The 13,433-nt window shown below is 42.4% G+C and overlaps 1 protein-coding gene across 2 annotated transcripts in view; it reads right to left on the reverse strand.

Moving 5' to 3' along the window:
* The window catches only part of SGMS2 (sphingomyelin synthase 2), a 35,679-nt gene extending 23,406 nt beyond the window's left edge, over positions 1-12,273 (reverse strand). Inside the window, exon 1 of one of the 2 annotated variants that reach the window (XM_049815410.1) lies at positions 12,213-12,273. The gene's annotated coding sequence lies outside the window, so the exon portion shown is untranslated. Of the gene's footprint in view, positions 1-7,803; positions 8,138-12,212 lie in introns of those variants that run through there. The other variant, XM_049815409.1, reaches the window with a different exon arrangement.
* Positions 12,274-13,433: the final 1,160 nt, after the last annotated feature.

Consider the following 13,433-nt stretch of genomic DNA (forward strand, 5'->3'; position numbering starts at 1 on the left):
GCTTGTAACCTGTTCCTAACTGAAAACACTATAGAGTATCACTACAAATGCATGTGTCGGTAGATTTTTCATGTTTCATTTTCAGCAATGCATAACCAAATCATAAGCTATGTAATATCAGTCTAACACCTGCTGAGTAATACAAACCATTAAAACTGGAGTAAGCATTTTCGTAATAGTAATTGTTATGGGAGATTAATCAAGATAGTAGTTCTTTGAGCAAATTTTGAGGCCTAAGTACAATACTTCTCTTGTAGGTGTCCTTATGAAAGCAATACAGATTTTGATAACCAACAACCTTTTCTGCATATTACATGCATCGCAGTCAATTTTTGACTAAACTGTGTTGCCTTGAACACATGTTCTAGAAAGGCTTGCAGCGCTAAAAGCTTTGTCTGATTTCACTACAACAGGATGCAGGGGGAGAATAGGAAGAAAGTGCACATGCACGCACACTCAAAAAAAGTTGTGGGTAAGGTAAAAGAACATAGTTCTAGTGTTTGCCATTAATGCAGCACAATAGAGCAGAGAGCTCCTGCTTTCCTGCAACTCCTCTCTGCACTTCAGGCCCTTGAGGGGGAATAGTGTCCCATTTTAACTTCAGTCTTTCAGTACTGAGCTCCTCAAATGTAAGAGAGCTAAAGAGTTTAGTCCAAACCCTACAATGTTTAAGAGTTTATTTTAAACCTTCTCCAAGTCCAAATTAAGAAAGAAAAAAAAAAAGAACAAAACCAGAAACTTTTTATGGGAACATTCATCCTGCAGAGTAAGACTAAACCAGGTAGCTACTTAATCTTGTTCAGATTGTCCAATGACTAGAAAGCAGTGTACACAGGAAAGCGTACACTGCCTGTAATCTGTGAATTAAGCTTTTAAAAAAGAAATACTACATACCAATGAAAAATACTTATAGAGCAAGAAGTGTAATTATTTAGATTTGTTAGAGCTGAAAACTTCATTAGCCCAACTACTTTAGCTTTGACATTTGACAGGCATTGTGCCTTGTCCCATGGCTGGTCAGCTGAGATGTATTTCATCCATCCTACTGACTTTCACCATAGACATACACATTATTCCACCCTACCTGCCATAGACGAGTTGTTCTAGACAGAAAAAATGACTAGTTGTCATAAATACTTACGGCTGCTTGCGCACATGAGAATAGCTTAGCCAATTTTTTAAGAACTGCATAGAGGAAGCTAATGACCATGTTTACTACAAAAAAAAAAAGATATCCTCAGTGGAGAGAGCTTGCCATTCAGCTATACAGCACATGTAGTATTTAATTTCATGGTGGTAAATACGCTAAGATGATGATTTTAAATAGTGTCCGCAAATTCCAGGACACAATCACTGTAGTGGAAGGAAGTTTAAACTCCTAACACTCAACCCTTCAGTAAATTGCCTTCATACTAACTTCCAAGGTCACTATGGCACCTTAGAAGGAGCAATGCCTTTAATACTTCTTACTTCAGAGTGAAACAGGATGCCACAGCCCTTCCTCTCAAGACTGAAGTCCATCATGGAAGTTAACACATTTCTAGGAAAACAAAAACACTGAAAAGAGTTGTTTTACTATTTTAGTGCATGATCAGTTTCAATAGTCAATACAGGATTCAAGTCACTTCAGTCAATCCTCTTTCTCACAGGACAGAAAGAAACACAGTTTCACTTTGGAGGACCACCTTCAGCTTTCTGGCACCTTTTCCAGATCAAATTAGAGTTGTTTGGGTTTTTTTCAGAAAATTTCAAAATCACTTGCAGCTTTGTGCAAAGTATACATATGCAGTGAAACAAAATAATTCTGTGAAAACACAGCAGATTGAGCATCTGCACTTCTTCAGTAACTGCAGTTGAACTGTCTTAAGTTGGCCTTGTTACTTATTAAGTAGAGCCAAATTTTATGTTCATAATGAGCCTCTACAAGACCAAGGTGATACGCCAGAAGACAGGAATGACCTCTTGTGAGGCGACACACTCAAAATGGCATACAAAATCAGAGTGAAATCAAATGAAGACAATTTCATGCTTCTGAGAATGACACTGTAAAGAACTCTTACACAGCACCCTTACAGATTAGTACAGTATTATGAAAATAGGAAAGAATACAAGCTTTGGTAGGAATTTTGTCAGACTCCTACTACACAGAAACTAAAAAAGTAACCCGAGTTAACTTTTTAAGCTTGATAGTTTCTATACACTCCTAAAATAGGTGAGTTGTCAGAAAAACTAGTAAGTATAAACTAACCCAAAGTAGTTTCATAGCAATTAGTTTCTCTCAGCATTAAACAAACAAAAAAGAACTTTGCTGGAAAAATTTCAGTTTAAATGCTTTTGGTTTTATATTGAAATTGTAATACATAAATTTGAACCACAATAACTGGCAGAGGATGAAACGACAATTCTACATTAAGCATTTTTTTAGCACTGTTAAGACAGTAATACAGCATTGCAGTTTTTAAAATGTCCTTTTGAGGCAGTGGCAGTGATGGGAACAGTTTGCTTCAACACAGTCTGTGTTCAGTCTCAAAGTGAGACATGGGCAGTGGTATTTGGCACCATTATAAAGCACCTACAAACAGCAAGCCATTGACAAGGTTGATGTGGGGAAAGTACCAAAAAAAAGCACCCAAATCAGATGAGCTGTAATTACTGTAGAAATGTATTAGAACTATCAACAAGCTATAGGATTATATTGTGCCCTCCATATGAAAGACAGAATTAACGACTATGAGGCATGACCTTCTCTACTGCTGTTTCTCTTTAGCAAATTATGTCACCTAAATAAGGAGACTCTCTGTCTCCTTATTTAGGTCTGCTCTGCTAACCAACTGTCCAGCACTGGAGTGAACATAAGCAGGAACCTGGGTGTGTGCATAAGTAAACATTTTGTCACTTATGTACATTTCACATAACTGAAACTAATTGTGAGAAGTCATTCAGCACTCATCACACAACCGTTCAAGATCTTAGGAGGTGAAGTGGAATAAAAGCTCTAAAAAGAGAAAAACTAAGAAATGCAAACAGGTTTCAACAGAAAAAAAACAATCAGTGAGAGCATGTGACTTCTTAATAAAGGACTTCTACAGATGCAAATGTTCTATTAAAGACATATTGGGACGGTAACATATGCCAAAACACTTGTAATAAGCTTCAATAAAGGAAAACCATTACAATTTGCTTAAGGCTTTAAGCTAGGTCTTAGAAGATCCAGGTTCTAGACAGGCTCTGTCAGAGGCTTGTTCTTTGAGGCTGGACGGAGTCCTGCACTCTGATAGGGTTATAAACTCCCACTTATTTTACTATTAACCAAGATTTTAAAAAGAAAAAACAAACCAACCAACCAGCTTTAAGTTCTAGTATTAGAGGCATGAACAGTAGAGAGCTGCAATTAAACAAAACAAAAAAAACCCCTCCCGTAAGTTACACCCTACAAATGCAAACTCCAGTAAGTGACTGCCATCAGAACTAGCATAAAGATGAAAACTGAGTAAGCATATTAGTATGATTTAACCCATATTAGTACTTAAAACTTCGTTCTTGGTACATTTGAGTTTACAATAGCAGCAAGACTGACGTGGGCCTGATATCAACAGGGACACTAGGCAAAAAGAACTTCTCTTCCAAATTAATAAAAGTTACATAACTTTACATGGGACATACTGGTTTATGACAACTAACGGGTAAACCTGCCTCAAACACCGCATGTCACTGAAAACATTACCAGCTGCCTGGGGAGTTTCTGAAAACCAGTGATTACAAACTGCTGCAGGCAGTTTGTAAATTCTCAAATGGGGGATTAGAATGAACAGCTTAAATATATTTAGCTTCCTGGTTTTGTTTCACTCGCTTTGTTTGATTTCTGTCATGATGTCCATCTCTTTCATCATCAAGGTAACGTTACTGGAATTGAAGATACACATTTAATCATTATTTGTACTGCAAACTTTTCTATTCAGGTTCGGCTACAATATGCTTACATTTTACCTAAGAAACTGACTTCAACTCTACAGACTCCATTTAAGATTCCAGATCACTGTTCAAAAATAATCCTGAATGAATTTAACTATAGCCCTTCTTAAGCAAAAGTGTCCAGAAGTGCTCTGCATCAGTTCAGCTTAAGTCACCCATGTTAAGCTGATGCAACTTTCCAAAACATTCAGTGCTGCACCCAAGAGGCTCAGCATCTTTTCTCAAGAAAGAACAGGTGTACAACCCCAGTCCACTTCGCATCAGTAACCACAGACACATAAAAACACTGCAAAGCTTAGTGTGAAGCTTACTGCATTGCACAGGATTCTAGTAAGATTCAGCCTAAGGAAATCTGAATATATAGACCAAAAAACCCCAGAAGACTACAGAAGGGAGCAGCAACAAATTAACTCTAAAAGCCAGAAATAGTAAGACTGCTTTGTGCGGCAGTAAGGCTCACCCCTTGGAAGCCTCACAGTTCCACTGATAGCAGCAACTTAGGTTTTATTTACAAAGTTTATAAAGAATAAGTGGGGTGTCCTTGAAACTTAAATACAGCAGTTGCAAGTTAACCTACATAAACTGGGGAAAGCAAGTGAAAGAAAGATACCTGCTTTTTGGTTCAGGTACCTTCAAGTGAACAGGATGTTCTCCTTCTTTAGGGTTACAGATCTGAGAAAAGGTACTTTACCTGGAAAATTAAATAGTTAAATGTTGAATACATGCTTTTTTACCATAAAACTGTCTTGTCAGAGTAAATGCAATGAAGTTTTCCTGAAAAATCATGCTCAAGAATTATTTTCTTTGAGGATTGAAGACCTGAACACTGTTTTATTAAGAACCGTTCTATTCACAATGATTAACTCAACAGCTTCAGATACTCTGACAAACTATTTTAATTTCTTCATCCGTACAACAGACTAGACCTCAATATTTTTTAATGCCAGACTGCAAAAAAAAAAATCAACAAGAGGACCCAGACTTGACACAGCATATTTTGAAAGGGACTTAACACGGTAAGGCAGGAAGTTTTACTCAGCAAACCACATGCATGAGCCCAAGGCACATTAATCCCTTTGTATTACAGATACTACATGTATGTTAGAGGGCAAGTAACAGGTTTTCCTGAAGCTGATTCAGTTTTAGTATACAGTTTTGTCCTATTAAAAATTATATCAACAGCTATAAAGTAGACTTCCAAACCCAACTATATGGGTAAGAAGTACTTTATTCTTTGTATTACACATGTCCACACATGAGCTATTCTGGGGAAGAGAAACAGCGATAAAGTAAGCAAGTGTCCTTAATATAGGAGACACTTGTGGTTATTAAAGTTCTGGAGCCTCACTAAAACAGTTGGGTTCAGTATAGTTAAGAAATATCTTTCAAACAGGTGCAGAACGGACAAGACAGAGCTATCTGTGTTACACAAAACTTTCCCATCAGCAGCTCTTAAGGTCTTCAGCATCTGCTGGGACAGTGGTGCCTGGATGCCTAACATTTTAGTGTCTGCAGCATCTTCGGGGACAGTGGCATCCATGGTACAAACAATTCTCCCAGCAGACAGAGATCTCTGAAGACAGTGGACCTAGTGTTACATTAATCTTCCCAGCATCTGTTCGGACTACTGCAATACCATAGCCATACTAAATAAAGTGTCACAGCATCTGTATTGTCCACTCCTCACAAATAGTATCAAAGAACATTGTAGGCCAATAGCCCATCAAAATTAGAAAAAAATCCAAACAGAAGATGCATGCAATTTTGTTACAAATATCTGCATCTTCAAAGTCCATTTCTATACAAGGAGACTTAACTGTAATGAGCCATCTCTTCAACAAACATTTTTTACTTTCCCTGGTCCTTAATAAAAACTACTCATTTTTTAAATCCATCAATCATTTCAATATTATTATTATTTTTTTTTTAGTTCTGTTAATCCTTAAAAATCAATACACTACTTTCAAGTCTTCAGTTTTATTTGGTATACTAATACACTGTAAATAAAGAATTCTCTGGTTTCTAGAATGAAAAATACTTGAGATGAAGTCTCTTGGCCCTCCCAAAGACAGGGAGGTGTGTGGGTGGGTTGTGGTTTTGTTTGGGTTTTTTTACTTGATAAGGAAATATGAAGTTTTTCACAATACTGCATCCATGATATAATACTTCTGATGTCTACTTAGAACATTAAGTTTTGAATTCAGAAGAAAACTGGCTTATGAAAACAGGATTGTTAAGCCCTATCATTTTTGCATCTTCTATTATTACAATCACAAGATGCTTTTACGATCCAGAAAAAATAGATGGTCATCAACATGCCAACCATGGCTCAATATTTAAAATTTAGGGGTATACAAGAGTCATCCTAGATTCAGATTACCAACCTAAGAGTAGAAAAGAAAAATACACCTCTGCTCTCTTCAAGTTCTCATTTCTCCATTGTATGATTTCTGTACTGTCCTTGAAGTGAACTCAATCTCATCAGGGGCCTTCATCTACATACTATTGTCGTCACCTTATAATTTCACCTAACATTCCCCCCTCCCTTTGATTTGTCCAGATACCCATTGTGACTGCACATACTACAAAGGGTACGCTTGAAGAATATTCTTCTGAAGGACAGATACACAAGTATATGTTTCTCTAAAATCAGACATGGATTATAAATTTTTACTGAAATGCAATGTAAATCCTATCCAAAAGGAAAAAAAAAATATGGAAGCAAGCACATTGACCTTTCTAGTAAATTAAGCCCTAGATCATTTAAGTTAGGTTAAAATAAAGAATAAGTTATTGGTTTAATAGAGAAAAAAAAGTATCTAAGGGTATACAGTCTCCAAAAACCTGCCCTGTCAAATAATAATATATATAAGCGACTACATTGAATATAATAAAAGTTTGGTTTTTAAGCAAACTATTTAATAAATGCAGCTTAAAGTGAAGCCTGCCAAAACTTCTGTAAGGCCCACTGCCTCAGAAAATATCGTGCACCTGCTAAGTTTACGCTAATCCCTCTACAGAAACATTCACCTATACAATTAACTGTTTATAAATTAATAGCTATTAAGGTTTGAGGCTAGATAGATATTGGATTTTCTAAGGTCTTAAAAAATCAAATAAAAAGATTAGAGATGGATTAAACTGAACCGTAGCTGGTCTACATTGTATTCTAGGAGTTTCATTATCTTGCCAGAAGATTATGCATTAACTACTTTTCACAAGGATTTTGAGCTAAGTTTAAGCCAGCAACCACGCGATGTTAATAGAAACGTACTCTGCCACTGAGTCCAGAAGATTAGTTTTGCTGCACTTCAGGAAGTTTTAAGCGTGGCTTCAACGGAGCAGACCTAGAGCAACAACAAAAAAAACCAAACCCAAACCAACCAACCCTACAGCCACGCATCTTTACAACCCCATTATGATCCTTACGGTAAACCTTTATCTTCCTGAGCCGAACCCAGGCACGTCGAAGCCCCCTCCTGTCCAACTAGGTACGTGGTACTGCTCCAAGGTGTACGCACGCATTGCCCACATCAAGAACGTACGATTTTAGCAGCAGACTAAGCGCGTTCCATGCATTACGTTACTTGCAAGCGAGATCAACCCAGCGGGTGCCCTCCCTAATTAGAGGGGCCTCTTCAAGAGTAAAATTAAGACTATTTTACAGGTAGAACGTACATACTCTAGAAGCGGAGGAGACCCCAAGTGCAAGATCGCTCTTCCCAGCCTCCGTCCGGTTCGCAGGTAGAAGGTCTTCTGCCAAAGAGGCTCTCCAAGTGCCTGCCTGTGGTAAACCACGCTTTCAATCCACCTGTGCCGTTCCCAACTTACCTACTCGGCTGTTTACGCAAAAGCTCGCACTGCTGGCAGTTCCTCCTCTAAAGGCAGCGGGAAGTCTTTTTTTTTTTTTTTTTTTTTTTTTTTCCGAGCCTCAAGGCTCTCGGGTTTGGGCTTTGCAGTTCCTTACAGCCAGACACTCCCACCGCGGAGGTAAGCCGCACGCAGAAGCAGCTAGAAAGTTTGCCACAATCTCCACCTTCCCCTGCAATTCTGCTCCTCTCGCAGCCTCAGGCTCTTCTCCTTCCTGCCCAAAGGGACCGGCGTTAAGGGCGTCAGCGGAGGCGACACTTCTCGGGGAAGGTTTCCTGCCCCTCAGCGCTACCTCAGCAGTACCGCGCCTGGAAGCGCTCCCCCCGCTTGGAGGGCGGCTCCGGGGTGGGGGGCAGAGCTCGCTGGGGGCCGCCGTGTTTACCGCGAGCCTCATGCTCGCCCCGAGAGCCGCACTCCTCCCTGACATCATTCATTTCTCTCGCACGCGCACCCGCCCACTCCATTTCCAAACAGTGACTCACCCCGGCCTTGCTGCTACTCAAAGAGGCAGGGCTAGAAAAACCGGCACGACCTCTACGGAGCCGCCCCCCCCCCCCCCCCCCCCCAAAGGTGGCGGGTCCCGGCTCGGCCCCGCCCGCCCGCTCGCTCCCGGTGTCGTGTCGTCCTTCCCCCCCCCTCCCCTCCCGCCTCCCCGGCCGCCACCCGCGCCTCTGCGCGCGCGCGCGCGGCCGGGCCCGGTGGCGGGGCAGCTTCTCCTGCCGGTGCCGCCGCCGCCGCCGCCAAAATCGCCGTGACTGCGCCGGGGAATGGCACCTCCTCCGCGGTACGGTGGGGTCGTGACGAGCGCGAGAGATGCCGGTGCCCTTCTTCGGCCGGATCCCGTTCTACCGTGCCCGCGGCCGCCTAAAAAAAAAAAAAAAAAAAAAAAAAAAAAAACGGCAGACGCCCCTCCCGGGCCGCGGGGGAAGCCTTAAGTTAACTCGCAAAACGAGGTACCGACATCTGCACGCCGCCGCACTCGTAAGGCATCCGTTAAAGAGACGGGCATTGCCCTCCGCCGGAGCCGCCCCGCTCCCCGGCCGGCGGGCCCTGCGCCGCGTCCCCGTCTCCAGGCCGGACCCGAGCGCCGCGGCCGGCAGCGGGGAAGGGCTTCCCGGTTACCCCGGGGGAACTCGGATCTCAAGCGAAGGATGACCGTCGCTGAAACCCCCTGCTTCTCACGTGTTTCACCCCTGTCTTCGGCCTTGGCTTTGCTTGGGTTTTTTTTTTTTTTTTTGGGGGGGGGGGGGGGGATAGGGTGGTTTTTTTCCTCCCTCTTGTTTTTAAAACGGTTCCTCATCGTTACTAGCAAACAGATTTCGTTGGAAGTCTTCCAGCGCAACAAACAAGGGATTGGCGAGGGAGAGGGGAAAGGAGGTGTCGACTCATCCGCACCGAAACTCTTTGGCCGAGATACACCTGTCCTGCCTGGAAGTCAGAAGGCTTCAGCAACAAGCAGAGTCACATGAAAGGCAGAAGGCCTCGTTCGCCGCCCTGGATTCAAGGAAGGCACCTGACCCTGTGTTTGTTAGGTCCCTGGAAAGCCCCCTTCACCCAGCTATTGGCTATTCTGCTTGGGTTGCTCACACTTTGTTTTTTTCCACAAAAGCTTGGGGGAAGGGAAGGGGGAATCTGCTTTATTCCAGCACGGGGTGGAAACATTTTCTGCACTCTCAGAGTTCTGTGGGACAGAGAAACCCTACCCTGATCTAATAGCAACAGGCAGAGTGCTGGTACAGACAGGATGCCAGGATTTTAAGTTTTCCCTGCTGCAGGCTTAACCCAACTAGTATATTATAACCAGATAAACAATTTGGCTAGACGACTGCCCTTCCTCTTGCTAGGGGAACGCACATACACACCTGTAGTGCTGAATCTGTTTGAACCTCACAGCACGCTTCACTGCCTGCTCTGATTCCACCCCCCAGTAATTCCTGTAACTGGGTAACCCATCCTTTAAAACGAATCTGAAAAAAACAACAGCGGTACCATGGGCAGGGCAGGGTGTTAAAGACATACACGTATGCTTAACTGCATACACTTAATTACATGCAAGTCTTCACAGACTTGAGTTTTACTTGAAGCTGTTATACAAAGAGGATAATGACTGACAAGAATAACAGTTCAAGAATAGAAATAGTAATGAGAGTAAGAAAATGTATCTACAAGCAAACACACCTATAGATACAGCAAGTGCTAGACAGAGCCTCCCCCCCCCCCCCCCCGTTTTTTTTAAATAAAAAAAGCCATTTAAGGAATAAAGGTTAAAAGGAAAGAAGGGAAAAGTCACTGGCATTTTTCTAAATTATTGAGATACAACAGTCATCTGAAACACTGCCTTTACTTTTAAATACTATTATTTGAAGCACTGCATTTGAGAGAGCAGAAAATAACAGTACCTTAGCACACTCTGTTCAAGGCTACGCTTTACCTCCAGCCCTACAAGCCCATCCTGACAGGTAACCTGTTGAATTCAAGCGTACAACTTGGTCACAGAGCTCCCATTGAGCTCAGAGGTACCATCTATGAAGAGCAGCTTGCGGGAGATGGTCTGTAACTAATTTGGTAGCTACTGTCTGCAAGTCTTGCATAGCAACAAACTTTTGAGAGCAAGCGGCATATTTGTGAAGTCACAAAACTTGGCAGAGGCAGCACATCTCTTGATCATTACTTTAAACTAGATTAACTTCACAAGGTCCTTTTCAGACAGGAATTTTGAGGGAGAGAACTTAAGACCTGCAGAACGATGACTTATTTTATGAGGAAAAAAGAAACCTCACGCACATACAAAATTCCATGGGGAGGCCAACATACAAGTTGCATTGCACCCAGGGAGGTCGATGGGAGGGAGAAAGAAGAGGAGTTTTGAAGAAAGGAAAAATATACTGTTCCTTTCAGCTGGAACAAACCCAGCATCTTTTTCATTACTGTTTATTTTTTTCCCCTTTCATGAGATCAGCAGGGATATTATTGGAAACAGTAATTCTATAGACAAACACAGCCAGCCTGTGCATTAAAATTCTGACTATTTCCAAAGAGACACCCAGGCAGTTTTCAAAGGCAGCTACCACCAGAATCCTGCTTAGTTCTGCCCCATGGCAGAACTAAAGCTGTAAGATGGGGTTTGTGTGGGGGGAAGCAAGAACCAGATAGGAATTTCTAGTTCAAGCTGACTTTACAGTTTATAGACAGAGTAAACAGTAGTACAAAAAAAGCCTACTTGTGTAGCCAAGCCATAGCAGACTTCTATGCAGAAGTTTCATAGGGAAGAACTATGTATCTGTGCTCAGCCTAAGTAGTTTCAGAAGTAATGAACTGTATAAGCACACATGTTCTAATGAGCTCATGCATATTTGCAGTCTTTATTACAACTATGTTAAGGGCAGATGAAAACATACAGAGGTATTTTACACTGAATTGTCCTGTAGCCCCCTACAAGTATAGTACCTCATAATTCTTCCCTGCTTTTTCTTCAAGTAGCGTATAAATCAAGGTGGTCCTGCAGACTACTTCTATACAGGCCTAACGTTATATTCTGTACCCTGGTTCTCACAGCAGCCCTATTATATCTATGATGGTGCTAGCTGATACTCCTACCTTGAAACAGATGAAGAAACACCAGAATGATTTATTATTCCCCTCCAATTACGAAAGAATAAAGTACACTAAAGCCGAACGTACGTAGAATATCAATTCATAAAGAGATCTTCATCAACATACACTTGCTAAATACTTAACAAGACCTAACAAAAATGAGTTTCACAATTTTGGAATCAGATGCATTTCAGTGGTAACATGAATTCTATGTCTCCAGCAAATTATTTTAGTAAATTCACTAGTTTGTTTTCATCATCAACAGCTTTAGAACAAGGAAAAAAGCTTACCTTATAGGTTCACCATTAACGCCACTATCTTTTGTGAAAAAAGATAATCCACAAAAGAAATGGTGAGACAAGTTTTTCCATCACTACTTCGCAAGCAACACAGTTCAAAAGTACACAGTACTGCCCTGCTATTGTAGGGGCTAGGACCTTAAGAAATACATTTTAAATCATCACAGCTAGCACAACCACCAGTTCAGCTGCTTAGCTAGCAAGCCCACCGTAACAAGTCAGTAGAAGCTGAACCCAAATAAACACGCAAAGAAGAATACTACCCACTATGAAGCACTAAGCTGTCACGGCAAGCGCTGCTATACTAGGCGTACAAACTTCGAAGACTTCGATGAACGCCACCACCTTGCAAGAAGACCCGTGAGCAAAGAAACCTCGGTGAAGCTCACTCAAGTCAGCTGAACCCGCCTGCAGCCCTCATGAGGGAAAACTCCCGAGTGAAGAAAGGCCGCCGCCCCCTGACCGCCCGGGGATTACCTGCGGCCTCCTGCTCCGGCCCAGCCGCTCCGCTCCCGGCCCGGCCCGTGCCCTCCCTGCCCCGCCGCCCGAGTGCCGCGGCGCCGCTGCCGCCCGCCCTTCTCAAGCTTTCAAAGGAGGCGGGAAGCGGCGGCAGGCCAATGGCGGGCGGGCGGGCGGGCGGCCTGAGGGAGAGAGCCCGCCGCGCCCCGCAGGTGCCCGGCTCCGGCTCCGGCTCCGGCGGGCCTCGATAGCTGCCCCGCTTAGCGAGGCGGCTCGTCGGGAATAGCCTGTCCAGCTTGGGACTGCTCGAAGCATCTCTGAAGGGTAGGGGCTTCCGCCAGCTCCTCTCTTTTAATTTCCCAGACTTGCAAAACCTGTGATTATTGTTTACCATTTGTCTAATCTTGGTACTTCGTACAGTTTACGTTCCTCAAAAATTTGCTATATTAGCTGGGTTCAAAACCAAAAGCTGAGCGGAGTTAGATACTAAGTTTTCCAAAGGCTTACATTCTCGGATAATTTCAGGAAAGAAATGCTGAAGCTTTGTGGAATTTATACTCCCTTCTCATGGGAAAGAGAAAAACTGATTTAGACTACGGTGACTTCCCCCCCCCCCTTTTTGACAAGGCAATAACGGAAAACAAACCTTGCACTTGCTCCTCAGCGTTTCACTTACATAAGCAGAAAAAACTGTATCACAAAGTTACCCTATGTTTTCCTTTGGATACTACTGGGGCAGGGGGGAGGCTGTTTGCTTGTTTGTTTTTACTAATGCTTTTAGCATTCAAACTACCTGAAATCAGACATGCTTTAGAAGCTGAGGAATAAGAGGACTGGTGCAGTTCCTTTAAACCAGTTTTCCTTATGACTGAAGCCAAAAATTGATTTTCTATCTAAAAATATATACATCCAAAATCACTGACTCCACTTTCAGAGCTCTTTCTACACGCAACAGCAGCATTTGAAGAAATGCTTTTCTTGTATGAAACAGGGCTTCAGAAGAAATAGTAAGACTGCAGGTTCTTCCTTGACAGGGGGTGCAGGGGGGAAACGGGAGATCAGGGAACAATAAAAATAAATTCTAGTTTATTGTCTCTATCAGCAAGTTTGAAAATCAAGGTCATTCTAGGAAACTGCATCAAGCAGAAGTATAGGAAATATTCTCAACCTCTTTAGGAAAAGAGGTAACATTTTTGGAAACAACTAGTAGATCAGAAGAATGATGTCAGGCAGCTGAAA

This window comes from Accipiter gentilis, chromosome 12 (genome assembly GCF_929443795.1).
Source record: "Accipiter gentilis chromosome 12, bAccGen1.1, whole genome shotgun sequence".
NCBI lineage: Eukaryota > Metazoa > Chordata > Aves > Accipitriformes > Accipitridae > Astur > Astur gentilis.